The sequence below is a fragment of the Panthera onca genome, chromosome B3 (assembly GCF_046562875.1).
Source record: "Panthera onca isolate mPanOnc1 chromosome B3, mPanOnc1 haplotype 2, whole genome shotgun sequence".
Lineage (NCBI taxonomy): Eukaryota > Metazoa > Chordata > Mammalia > Carnivora > Felidae > Panthera > Panthera onca.
In genome coordinates, this window is record NC_138344.1 from 146,532,217 (window position 1) to 146,543,022 (window position 10,806).

Consider the following 10,806-nt stretch of genomic DNA (forward strand, 5'->3'; position numbering starts at 1 on the left):
CATTTCTTTATGTCATCCTCAGTTTCTTTCACCGTTTTTAGTCTTCAGAGTATAGATATTTTTTTTTTTTTGCTTATTTGGCATTCATAAGACTATTTTATTAACACCAAGCAGATAGGAGAGGGGAAGAGAAAGCAGAGTATAGATATTTTAACTCTTTAGGTATCCTATTATATTTGTGCAGTAGTAAACGGGATGGATAGTTTTTTATTTTTATTTCTGTTTCTTTATTGCTGTGTCGAAATGCAGCAGATTTCAGTATGTTGATACTGTATCTTGTGACTTTGCTGAATTTGTGAATCAGTTCTTGCAATATTTTGGTGGAGTCTTGAGTTTTTTATATAGAGTGTCATGTCATCTGTGAAGAGGGAATGTTTGACTTCTTCTTTTCCAACTTGAATGCGTTTATTTTTTGTTGTTGTCTGTTTTTGAGGATAAGACTTCCACTGCTGTGTTAAGTGGAATGATGGGAGTGGACATCCCTCTTGTGTTCCTGACAGTAGAGGAAAAGGTTTTTTTCCCCACTGAGGGTATTAGCTGTGGGGTTTTCATGTACGGACTTTATGATGTTGAGGTGTGTTTCCTCTACCCCTTGTTGAGGGGTTTTTTCAAGAAAGGATGCTGTACTATGTCAATTTTTTTTTTGCATCTATTCAGAGGGTCATATCATTCATATCCTTTCTCTGATTGATGGTATGTATTACATTGATTTATTTGTGACTATTGAACCACCCTTACAGCCAAGGAATAAATCCCACCTGGTCACGTTAAAGGATCCTTTTAATGTCTTGTTGGATTCAATTTGAAAGTATTTTCTTTCTTTTTTTTAACGTTATTTATATTTGAGACAGAGAGAGACAGAGCATGAATGGGGGAGGGTCAGAGAGAGGGAGACACAGAATCTGAAACAGGCTCCAGGCTCTGAGCTGTCATCACAGAGCTGACACGGGGCTCGAACTCATGGACCACAAGATTACGACCTGAGCCAAAGTCGGACACTTAACCGACTGAGCCACCCAGGTACCCCTGCAAGTATTTTCTTGACAATTGTTGCTTTCTTGTTCATTAGGGCTAGTGGCCTGCAAGTCTCATTTTTAGTGGGGTTTAATCTGGTTTGGAACCATGATCATACTCATCTTATAGAATGAATTTGGAAGTTTTCTTTCCATTTCTATTATTTGGAACAGTTTGTGAAGACAGGAATTTTCTATTCTACTTAAATAGAATATTTTACACTCTTCTTAAATATCTGGTAGAATTCACCTGTGAACCTATCTAGCCCTGGATTTTTGTGTGTCAGTAGATTTTTGATTAATGATTCAATTTCTTTGCTCATTATCAGTCTGTTCCCGTTTTCTATTTTTTCTTTTTTCAGTTTAGGTAGTTTACATTATTCTGGGAATTTATCCATTTCTTCCAGATTGCCCAATTTGTTGGCATATAAATCTCCAAACTATTCTCTCATAGTTGTATTTCTGTGGTGTCAGTCGCGATGTCTCCTCTCAAATTCTGATTATATTGACTTTCGTCCCTTCTCTTTTGTTTTTGCCAAGTCTGCCCATGGGTTTATCATTTTTATTTATTCTTACAAAAACCAACTTACAGTTTCATTCATCTGTTCTACTGTTTTTCTTTGTTTCTATATCCTTTATTTCTGCTCTAATCTTTTTTGTTTACCTGTTCCTGCTGGCTTTAGGGTTCATTTGTTGTTCTTTTTCTAGCTCCTTTAGTTGTAAAGTGGTTGTGTGTTTGAGACCTTTCTTCTTTCTTGAGTTTGGCCTGTACTGCTATATATTTCACTCTTCCATCAACTTTGCGGCATCCAGATGGTTTGGAACTGGCATGTTTTCATTTTCATTTGCTTCCATGTATTTTTTATTGCTTCTGTAATTTCCTGAAAATCTCATTCAGCTTTTACTACAATGTTCTTTAACCGCATGTATTGGCAGTGTTGCTCAAATTTTTCTTGTGGTCGACTTCAAGTTTCATGGTGTTGTGGTTTGAAAATACGCATGGAATGATCTCAGTCTTTTTGTATTTGTAGAGGGCTGATTTGTGACATAGTATGTGATCTGTTCTGGAGAATGTTCCATGCCCACTCAAAAAGAATGTGTATTCTAGTGCTTTAAGATAGAATGTTATGAATATATCTGTTAAGTCCATTCAGTCCATGTGTCTTTCAAAGCCATTGTTTTCTTATTGATTTTCAGCTTAGATTGTCTTTCCATTGTTGTAAGTGGAGTGTTAACATTCTCTATTATTACTATTGTCTATTATCAATGAGTTTCTTTATGTTTCTTATTAATTGAGTTATATATTTCAGTGCTTACATTTTTGGGGTATAAATATTTAAAGCTTCAGATCTTCTTGTTGGATAGACCCCTTTATGATGATATACTGCCTTCCTGATTTCTTGTAACAAACTTTGGTTTGAAAAGTAGTTAGTGTGATATGAGTGTGGTACTACAACTTTCTTTTGACGTCCATTAGCATGATGAATTGTTCACCCTACCCTCACTTTGAATCTACAGGTGTTTTAGGTTGAAACACCTATGTCTTTTGATTGGGCATTTTGTCCATTTACATTCACAGTAATTATTGATAGATATAAAGTTAGTGCCATAGTGTTACCTCCAAAGTCATTGTTTCTGGAGATTTTCTCTGTTTATTTCTAGTCTTTGTTACTTTTAGTCTTCCTTTCCTACCCAAAGGGTCCCCTTTAATTTCTCGCAGGGCTGATTTAGAGGCCATGAATTCCTTTGGTTTTTGTTTGGGAAATTCTATCACTCCTTGTATCTGAATGACTGCCTTACTGGAGAAAGTATTCTTAGCTGCATAATTTTCAATTGTGCATGTTGAGGATATGATGCCACTCCCTACTTGCATGAAGGTTTCTGTAGAGATATCTGCCATAGTTTTTTTTTTAACCTTCCCTTGTTAGTTAGCAACTTCTTTTGTGTTGATGCTTTTATGGTTTTTCTTTATCTGAATATTTTGCCATTTTCCTATGATATGTCTCAGTGTTGGCCTGCTGTTCTTTTTTTTATTTTAATGGGTGTTCTCTCTGCCTCCTAGATGTGGACGTCTGTTTCCTTCCCCAGCTTGTGGAAATTTTCACTATAATTCACTCAGCTAAAATGTATCCCCCTTTTTTTCCCTCTTATTCTTTTGGGACTCCTTTCAAAAGAATGGTATTACAGTTTATGGAGTTGCTGATTTCCCTAAGTGTATGTTTGTGATGCAATATTTTAATTTTCCTCTTCTTTCCAGCTTCATTTCCCCCATACTTTTATCTTCTGTGTCCCTTCCTCATTCATCTGCTTCTTTCAGCCTTGAGGTCATTATATCCAATCAGTTTCACATCTCGGTTACAACATTTAAAATTTCCTCCTGACTAGTTTTTAGGTCTCTTCTGTTTGCAGTAAGGGTATCCCTCATGTCTCATATATTTTCCTCAAGCACAGCTAGTATCCTTATGATACTTTTTGAAAATCCTGTTTCATTATGAGAGTTTTTAGAAATTGTGTTTGAGCCACATTAGTTTACGTGTTTTAATTATATCCCTCACAATGACCTTTTATCATGTTTTCTTTTAGGATGAGTTCCTCCATCATGTTGTTGTCTATGTCTCTGCCTTCTTAAATGTTTTAGAAAATCCTGTTATCTTTTCTGCTTCTAGGGTAGTATCTTTATTGAGCAGTGTTCACATACTGTCCAGGGCCTGACACTTCATGAAGCATTTGTTTTATGTTCCGTGGCACTGTGCTGTCGTGTTTTGGCTGCTCTGTCCCTCAGGAGAGTGCTCTGCAGATTTTCTCCTTGCCTCCAGTGGGGAGTGTTGGACTTTGTGCCCAGTGTTGTGAGTTTTAACTAGGTGAGTTTGGTCTGCTTGTTAAAAGAGGCTAATTCCTATCTCCCCTAGAGGTGAGGATATGCCTCAGTGTATGATCAGCTGACTTGGTGCGTGTGGGGGTTTACGGTGGTCTTTGGAGGAAGGGGTGCAATGGTGGTCTGGTTTCCAGGCACTCTTTCCTAGTAAGCAAGCACTTGATGGGGGCTGGAGTAGGTGGAGCTTGGTGTTAGTGGCTCAGCTTGCACTGGGATGCTGTGCTGCTGAGTGAAATCTGTCCATGCTGATTGGTGGGAGGAAATATTGGCATCAGCTCCCTCTCTAGTCCCTGGAGTTGGAGTTCCCAGCCTCCCCTGTTCAGGAAGCTCTCACACAGAGAGAACACTTGTGGGTCCCAGACTTCTGTCAGAATTGCTTTCACCCTGTCTACGTCCAAGCCATTGGCCCATCTGGTGGCACAGGGCTCTTATGTTTTATCTCAGGAGCTCTAGCTGGGTTTGAAAACTCCAAATTGTGTGAACTCAGTATGACAGGGACCCCAGTGATCCTCTTGGAGAGGGTCTTGATGTGCCCTGCCTGGTGCTGGCTTAACCCAGATGGGCAGTTGCATGAAAACTAGGGGCTTGGAGTACATGGTGAAGAACAACCAGAAGGCAGTGTCCAGCTAGCTGCTCTCAGAAGAGGCTCCTGTGCTAATGATCAGGGAACTTTAATGGTGCCTGTCAGCTCTCCTGTCCTATGAGAGGCAATGCCCCGTCTCCCAAATGCACTCCACAAAGGGAATTTTCTCTCCCCATGCGACCCAGGGAATACTCAGACCACAGTTCCCCTTATGGGCCTCTGCCCTCCTCCACAGGAGCACTGCTGTGCCCACCAGACTCCACCCCGATGATGGGATTGACTTTTAAATCTTCAGTCTTCGAGCTCCATGTTTCCGGGAGGTTGACTTGTCATGATTAACTTTATAGGTTATCTTGACTGTGTCATGGGTGCCCAGATTCACCACTGTTTCTGTGGATGTCTGTGATGTGTTCCAGAAGACATTGGAATTTCCATCCATGGTTTCTTTCGGACTGGGCACCACCCATTCTATTAAGTTTGTGAATAGAATCTGATGCAGATGGAGGACGAATTCCCTCATTTTTACTTCCCATGTGCTTGTTTGAACTGGAATATTGGTCTCCTCTGGCCCTTTTTCTGAGAGTGACATCATCAGCTCTCCACGTTCTGAGACTAGACACTAGTCAGAATCAGACAAGAATTACATCACTGGTTTTCCTGGGTCTTCAGCTTGTGACGGTAGATCATGGGTCTTCTCAACATATTTAGTTATGGAAACCAATGACCTTTGGGTTGTGTTCCTCAGGGGAATCTTGCCTAATACATGGAGATTGTTTGTCTCTCCTTTAGAGTAATTGAATAAAGCTGTAGCTCATTTAAAGTCCTGAGTAGCAAAGGGCTATGAAGAAAGTGTCACGTTGTTTGACTGGGACAAGGGCTGGGTGAGGATAAGGAGGAGCTGTGGGATCCTGTGGTCCTGGCTGCACAGGGAGCGCATCTGGGAATCCTGTAAAGGTGCAGCTGTTGTGCCTCAGGAAATCTGTAATTCACTCATGTTGAGGGACCAGAGTAAGCAAGTGCAAACAACTGTGTCTTTGTGCAAGTTCGTCTAGTTTCCCTCTGACAACCCAGTTGCTAACTCAGAGAGTTAATAGGTAAACACAGAATCATATAACCAGGGAGGCTCCCTGGGGAAACTGCTGTGTGGAGAGGAATTGTGCATAGTGTGCGCCCCCTGGTGGTGCTGATCCTCTCCTGCAGGGAGGTTTGTGTCTGGGCTCCCAGTGATGTCCCCTCACTGTGTCTTTCGCACAGTAATATGTGGCCGTGTCCTCGGTCTTGAGGTTGTTCATCTGCAGATACAGCGTGTTCTTGGCGTTGTCTCTGGAGATGGTGAATCGGCCCTTCACAGAGTCTGGGTAGTATGTGCTACTTCCATCACTATAAATGCTTGCGACCCACTGCAGCCCCTTCCCTGGAGCCGGGCGGACCCAGCTCATTCCATAGCTACTGAAGGTGAATCCAGAGGCCACACAGGTGAGTCTCAGGGACCCCCCAGGCTTCACCAGGTCTCCTCCAGACTCCACCAGCTGCACGTCACACTGGACACCTGCAGACACAAGACATCTTGGTCAGGAAACTGTCACACATCCACTGTTTCACTCATATCCACTCACAGACTCAGTGTCCCTCGTTCACCATGAATTACCTTTTAAAAGAGCAACCAGGAACACCCAGCCCAGCACAAACTCCATGGTGAGGTGTGTGTGTTCTGTGCTGATCACAGAATGGGAACACCTGGGACTCCCGGGGCTGGGGCTCGTCTCCCAGCTGCACGGTCGGGCTGGGTTGGTTTTATCAGCACAGAGAGGGCCCCATTTGCATGTCCTCTGACATATATATCAAGCTCCAGACTTAGATTTGATTGTGTAAAAGTGAATGACAGGGTTAGGGACGCACTTCTACATTAGTTTGTGTGGATGGCGGTGTGACAATATGAAGAATTCTTTTTTTTTTTTTTTTTCAGTTTTGGATCTTTATCTTTATTAATGGAGGCTTCGGCATAATCTTTAAGAAATATTTACCTCAACAGCATGATCACGCATTATTTTCTCTTAAAATATTTTAATTTTTTTATTATTAATTAGTATTTATTTTTAGTTTTAAAAATTAACATCGAAATTAGTTATTATATAGTGCAACAATGATTTCAGGAGTAGATTCCTTAGTGCCCCTTACCAGTTTAGCCCATCCCCCCTCCCACAACCCCTCCAGTAGCCCTCTGTTTGTTCTCCATATTTATGAGTCTCTTATGCTCTGTCCCCTCCATGTTTTCATGTTATTTTGGTTTCCCTTCCCTTATGTTCATCTGTTTTGTCTCTTAAAGTCCTCATATGAGTGAAGTCATATGAGTTTTGTCTTTCTCTGACTGACTCATTTCACTTCACATAATACCATCCAGTTCCATCCACATAGTTGCAAATGGCAAGATTTCACTCTTTTTGATTGCCGAGTAATACTCCATTGTGTATATTTACCACTTCTTCTTTATCCATTCATCCATCAATGGACATTTGTCTCTTTCCATACTTTGGCTATTGTTGATAGTGCTGCTATAAACATGGGGGTGCATGTGTCCCTTTGAAACAGAACACCTGTGTTCCGTGGATAAATGCCTAGTAGTGCAATTGCTGCTTCATAGGGGAGTTGTATTTTTAGTTTTTTGAAGAATCTCCATACAGTTTTCCAGAGTGGCTGCACCAACTTGCATTGCCCCCCAAAAAGCTAAAGAGATCCTCTCTCTGCATCCTCGCCAACGTCTGTTGTTGCCTGAGTTGTTAATGTTAGCCATTCTGACAGGTGTCAGGTAGTATCTCATTAGGGTTTTGATTTGCATTTCCATGATGATGAGTGATGTGGAGCATTTTTTCATGTGTCGGTTGGCCATCAGGATGTCTTCCTTGGAGAAGTGTCTATTCATGTCTTTTTCCTGTTTTTTCACTGGATTTTGTTTTGGGTGTTGAGTTTGATAAATTCTTTATAGATTTTGGATACTAACTCTTTATCTGAGATGTCATTTGCAAATATCTTCTCCCATTCTGTCAGTTGAATTTTAGTTTTGCTGATTGTTGCCTTCACTATGCAGAAACTTTTGATTTTGATGAGGTCCCAGTAGTTCATTTTTGCTATTTTTTCCCTTGCCTCCTCTGTCATTTTTGATTTTATTTATTTGGGTCCTTTCCTTTTTCTTTTTGATCAAACTGGATAGTGGTTTATCAATTTTTTTAATTCTTTCAAAGCACCAGCTTTTAGTTTCATTGATTTGTTCTACTGTGTTTTGGTTTCGATAGCACTAATTTCTGCTCTAATCTTTAGTATTTCCTGCCTTCTGCTGGTTTTGGGTTTTATTTGCTGTTCCTTTTCCAGCTCTTTAGTCATAAGGTTAGGTTCTGTATCTGAGTTCTTTCTTCCTTCTTTAGGAAGGCCTGGATTGCTATATACTTTCCTCTTATGACCGCCTTTGCTGCATCCTAGGGGTTTGCGTTGTGGTGTTTCCATTTTCATTGACTTCCATATACTTTTTAATTTCTTCTTTAACTGCTTGGTTAGCCCATTCATTCTTTAGTAGGTCCTTCAGTCTCTAGTTATTTGTTACCTTTCCAAATTTTTTCTTGTGGTTGATTTTGAGTTCATGGCATTGTGGTCTGAAAATATGCATGGTATGATCTCGATCTTTGTGTACTTACTTAGGGCTGATTTGTGTCCCAGTATATGGTCTATTCTGGAGAAAGTTCCATGTGCACTGTAGAAGAGTGCATATTCTGTTGCTTTAGGATGAAATGTTCTGAATATATTTGTTAAGTCCTTCTGGTCCAGTGTGTCATTCAAAGCCATTGTTTTCTTGTTGATTTTTTGATCAGGTGATCTGTTCATTGTTGTGAATGGGGTATTGAAGTTTCCTACTATTATGGTATTCTTACCGATGAGTTTCCTTATGTTTGTGATTAATTGATTTCTATATTTGGGTGCTCTGACATTTGGCGCATAAACGTTTACAATTGTTAGGTCTTCTTGGTGGATAGACCCTTTGATTACGAATGATATAATGCCATTCTGCATCTCTTGATGCAGTCTTTATTTTAAAGTCTAGATTGTCTGATATCAATATGGCTACTCCGGCTTTCTTTTGTTGAACATTAGCATGATACATGGTTCTCCATCCCCTTATTTTCAATCTGGAGGCATCTTTAGGTCTAAAGTGGGTCTCTTGTAAAAAGCATATAGATGGATCTTGTTTTCTTCTCCATTCTGTTACCCTATGTCTTTTGATTGGGACCTTGAGTCCATTGACGTTTAGAGTGAGTACTGAAAGATAAGAGTTTCTGGCTATTATGATGCTTGTAGAGTTGGAGTTTATGGTGGTGTTCTTTGGTCTTTCTAACCTTTGTTGATTTTGGTATTTATTTATTTATACAGATATATTTTCATCTTTTCTCCCCTCAGAGATTCCCCCTTAAAATTTCTTGCAGGGCTGGTTTAGTGGTCACAAACTCATTTAATTTTGGTTTGTATGGGAATCTTTTTATCTCGCCTTCTATTTTGAATGACATCCTTGCTGGATACAGAATTCTTGGCTGCATATTTTTCTGATTTAGCACACTGAATACATCCCGCCACTCCTTTGTGGCCTGCCAACTTTCTGTGGATAGGTCTGCTAAACCTGATCTGTCTTCCCTTGTAAGTTATGGACTTTGTTTCCCTGTTGGTTTTATGATTCTCTCCTTGCCTGAGTACTTTGTCAATTTGACTATGATGTGCCTTGTTGATGGTCGGTTTTGGTGGAATCTAATTGGAGTCCTCCGTGTTTCCTGGATTTTGATGTCTGTGTCTTTGCCCAGGTTAGAAAAGATTTCCGCTATGATTTGCTCACATAACCCTTCCACCCCTATTTCTCTCTTCCACTTCTGGGACCCCTATGATTCTCATGTTGTTCCTTTTTAATGAGTCACTGATTTCTCTAATTATTAAATCTTGCTCTTTTGCCTTAATCTCCCTCTTTTTTTCTGCTTCATTATTCTCTATAAGGTTGTCCTCTATAACACTGATTCTCTGTTCTGCCTCATCCATCCGTGCCACCGCTGCATCCATCTGTGATTGCAGCTTAGGTATAGCATTTTAAATTTCATTCTGGCTATTTTTTACTTCTTTTATCTCTGCAGAAAGAGATTCTAATCTATTTTTGACTGCAGCTAGTATTCTTATTATTGTGATTCTAAATTCTGGTTCAGAAATCTTGCTTATATCTGTGTTGGTTAAATCCCTGGCTGTCGTTTCTTTGTGGTCTTTCTTTTGGGGTGAATTCCTTCGTTTTGTCATTTTGAAGGGAGAAAAGGAATTAATGAGGTCACAAAATTGAAATTAAAAGATAAAATTACAGAAATATTAAAATTAAAATCTAAACACACACACACAAATTGAATGGAATATGCTAGATCCTAGGTGTGTTTTGGTCTGGGTGTTGAAAGTGGTTTGACAGATTAGAGAAAAAAATGGGAGGGGGAGAAAAAAAAGGAAATAATTTGAGAATTTGAAAAATGAATACACTGAAGTAGACTAAAATGAGATGATGGGAGTAAAATAGAATTTGAAAAAATATACAGAAAAGTAAAGCATATAGTAGAAAAAATAAAGAAAAATATTTTTAATAAAAATTAAAAATAAATGTGATTTTTTTCTTTTTCTGTATTCTAGAAAAAAGAGAGGAAACAAAAAAGAGAGAAAAGATACAAAAAGGAAAAAAAGGAAATCATTTGAAAATTCAAGAAGTGAATACACCATAGTAGACTAAAATAAAATGATGGAAGTAAAATAGAATTTGAAAAAATTTACATAAAAGCAATCAATATAGTAAAAAAATTAAAGAAAAATATTTTTAATAAAATTGAAAGTAAAATGAAGTTTTTTCTCATTCTGTATTCCAGAAAAACTACAGAAACGAAGAAGAGAAAAAAAGAAAAAGAAAGAAAAAGTAAAAAGGAAACTGTTTGGAAATTTGAAAACGGGAATACACTGAAGTAGAGTAAAAGAAAATGATGGAAGTAAAATAGAATTTGAAAAAAAATTACAGAAATATAAAAAATATAGTAATAAAAATTAAAAATATTTTTAATAATAATTGATAATAAAAATAATTTTTTCTGTTTCTGCATTCAAGAAAAAGAAAAGAAGTGTAAAAGAGAAAAAGAAAAAAAAGAAAGAAAATTGACTAGATGAACCTGCTAACAGATTGAAGTAGGACTGAATTTACTTCGTTATTCCCTAGATGTCAGTCTATGTATCTCTTTATAGTCCATAAAGTAAGTGGCAGTGAGACTTGTGTTCCTGAAGAGCCCTGT

At 38.7% G+C, this 10,806-nt stretch overlaps 1 pseudogene across 1 annotated transcript; it reads right to left on the reverse strand.

Annotated features, from left to right (window-relative positions):
- Positions 1-5,577: 5,577 nt before the first annotated feature.
- Positions 5,578-6,216, reverse strand: LOC145715521 (immunoglobulin heavy variable 3-23 pseudogene; annotated as a pseudogene). The gene is made up of 2 exons (XR_014137747.1): positions 6,120-6,216; positions 5,578-6,020 (listed from the first exon to the last, which is right to left on the reverse strand). The product of XR_014137747.1 is annotated as an immunoglobulin heavy variable 3-23 pseudogene (transcript).
- Between the last annotated feature and the right edge of the window lie 4,590 nt (positions 6,217-10,806).